This window comes from Myotis davidii, unplaced genomic scaffold (genome assembly GCF_000327345.1).
Source record: "Myotis davidii unplaced genomic scaffold, ASM32734v1 scaffold272, whole genome shotgun sequence".
In the NCBI taxonomy this organism is placed as follows: domain Eukaryota; kingdom Metazoa; phylum Chordata; class Mammalia; order Chiroptera; family Vespertilionidae; genus Myotis; species Myotis davidii.
This window is the reverse complement of record NW_006283634.1, coordinates 155,911-159,120: the sequence shown is the minus strand read 5'-3', so window position 1 is coordinate 159,120 and position 3,210 is coordinate 155,911.

The window sequence follows — 3,210 nt, the reverse complement described above, 5'->3', positions numbered from 1 at the left end:
GCCCCAGCTCCTCGCCTCCCTGGGGGGTACAGAATTTACACTGGGCTTGTCCTGTACAAGTAAGAAAGCAATGCCCGCCCTGGCCGGTTTGGGTCAGTGTTAGTGTCGGCATGCAGACTGAAGGGTCCCAGGTTCGATTCCAGTCAAGGGCACGTAACTTGGTTGCAGGCTCGATCCCTGGCCCTGGTCGGGGTGCCTGCAGGAAGCAACCAATTGATGTGTCTCTCTCACATCGATGTTTCTCTCTCTGTCTCTCCCCCTCCCTTCCACTCTCTCTAAAAATCAAAGGAAAAAATATCCTCGAGTGAGGATTAACAAAACAAAAAAAAGAAAGCTACCCATGTGTTTTTGATCCCTGCCACGGACAGGGCTGCACAGCTTTTCTGATTCCTGGGCTATGGAGGCACATACATCGCGGAAATGGCATGGCTGTTTTCCAGGCTGTGGAATGAAGAGTTCACCGTAGGGGCACCGAGTGAGGTACGGATGATGACATCAGTATTGCTTCCCTTTATCACCACGCTTCTGGCAAAGTCAGCTACAAGGGCCCATCTCCCCAGGGAACCATCCTTTGCCAGAGCCTGCCTTAATAAAAAACAGAGCTGCATTTCTCAGCTGACCAACTTTAAAATCACAGGCCTCCTGTAGTTCCTCCCAGCTGAGCCGCAGGCAGGCTGGGTGTCACAGAGAGGCCTGTCCACCTCAGAGACGAAAGTCCCTTGGGTTCCTCAATCCCGTCCCAGATGTGGGACCAGAAAGCAGAACTTCTCACCTGCCTGTTATCCAGCTTTGCCCACTCTAACGCCTGCCTCCCTCCTCTTCACGGCAGGCACATGTATTTAACTGGCAGGACGGGCATTTTGCATTTGTCACTACGTGCTTCTCTCTAGTCCTGATGAGCAAGGATATGAAAATTCTCACTTCAAAGTTGCAGCAACTATGACGGCTTTGTTCTCAGTGCAGGAGAGTGTCTGTGTTGAGCAAGATGTTTATAAATGCACGAGTGGCCTGGTGCACGGATTCGTGCACACTACAAGAAATTAATTAGAAGAAATATTTTAATATCGCTATTCGCCCTTCTCCATAATAGAAGTGTCAGAGATGAAAGAAAATGAGTAAAATGTATATGAAAAATATATATAAATTGATTAGTAAATAAATAACATTATATAAGAACAAAGACATGATATTAAAAACAAAAATATGATATAAAAACATGATATAAAAGCACTGATACAAACAATGACTGATAAATTGATTAAACTTATTCTAATATTTCCCTGAATACCACATTAAGAGTAAAAACGCTTTGAGAGTGCTTATTTCCCTTGTGGTGAAGTATTTACAACTTTAACGTGACACGCTATTCGAACTCAAGAGAAAGCATCATATAATTGACCATGTCTGACAGACTAGGAATATTCAGGTAGGAATATTCCTAGTCTGTCTAGAGTTTGTCCGTATGATTTATTAATAGTCATCGCAAATGCTGGCATCACGGGAAATTGTCTTCGAATTAATTTAAATGGGAGACCAGTGTCAGACGGGGACAAAACAATTCTTGGAATCAGAACAACCTCTCCTTCTGCAGATCCTGTTAATACTTCAGCTTCAATTATGTTAGGTCGCAATCTTTTAATAACAAATCTAGTACCATTACAAAGACCCCATTTACTATTAAGATTTCACAGTAGCATGATGATTGTACCTACTTTCAATTTTAATTTATGACATGGCACTCCCAAAGGAGCAAAAACCATTAAGGGAAAATTTCCCTTTTTGGCATCATCCGCTGAATCGACGGAATCATCACTCAAATGGTACATTGTGCCAATAATTGGTCTTCAGATACATTCTGTGCATGATGCTGGCTTCTTTTGGCTTCAAAGGTAAATTGTGCCAAGAGTTGGTCTTCAGACATATTCTGACACCAACACAGCTTTCTTTCAGCTTCAGAATGTCAACAAAAGCAAACAAATTCACCATCAACAATGACAGATCAAAACACACATGTGCAATTGGCGCCAGCAAGAGCTTTATATGTATCGCACATGCATGAGTCAACGTTTATTTTTAAGTTGCCAGTGCGCGTCCTATGTACCGGCCAGTTGGTTGGACGGACGTATGGTTGGTCACTTAGCCTTTTATATATAGAGATAAGAACAGGCCATGTCTGGTTGCTTAGCTCTCCATTTCAGCGTTTGCAGCTCTCAGCAAGCCCCTCATACTTCCTGGTCAGGAGCTGTTGAGGGGTTCTGTCTGTGCACCCAGCCCCTCCCAGATGGCCTGCTGTGCCGGGCACAGGCTATGGTTCTGGGGGACAAGGCACCAGACAGAGGAGACAGTGAGTGCGTAGTGTATGCAGGTGGTAGGAAGTGCTTAAGAGAAAAATACAGCAGAGAAAGGAAGCGAGAAGTCCTGAAGGCGGGGTGGGCAATTTTAGACACTTTATAAATTATTGTGACAACACCATCGGGAAATACTTGTTTTGATTTACGCTTCCTGGCCCTTAAATAGAAGAAAAGTGGACGGACAAGTTTAGGGATCTATTTTAACATGCTGTCACCAGAGTCTAGAGCAGGGTCCACGAACCTCAGAAACCGAAGGAGCCTGATGATACCTATTACCAGTTGCTTTGGTAATTTTCAAAGGAACCAGACACAATACATCCGCTTGGTAAGAGGACATTTCAGAATGATTTGCGAAATGAATATGCAGTGTTTCCTTTTATTTCCATGGGGAAACTACTCATATGCTATCCAGCTAAATTATATTGTTGATCTTGACCATTATGCTAATTTTAATGTCTTTCTTTTTTTTTTAATCCTCACCCGAGGATATTTTTCCATTGATTTTCAGAGAGAGGGAAAGACAGAGAGAAACATCTGTGTGTGAGAAACACACTGATTGGTTGCCTCCTGCACGCACCAAGACCAGGGAGGAGGCTGCAACTGAGGTACGTGCCTTTGACTGGAATTGAACCAGGGACCCTTCAGTCCACAGGCTGATGCTCTACCCACTGAGCCAAACCAGCTAGGGCTAATTTTAATGTCTTTAAAGTTATGAGTTCAAACTGGTAAGCTGCTGTGTTAACCCTTTGCGGTTGTATTAAATTTGGACATGGGTGTCATATTGGTCAGAATTAATTTCCATTGAAAGAGCAGTGATACATAACATGCAAGATTTTGAAGGATAAACAAGATTGATTAA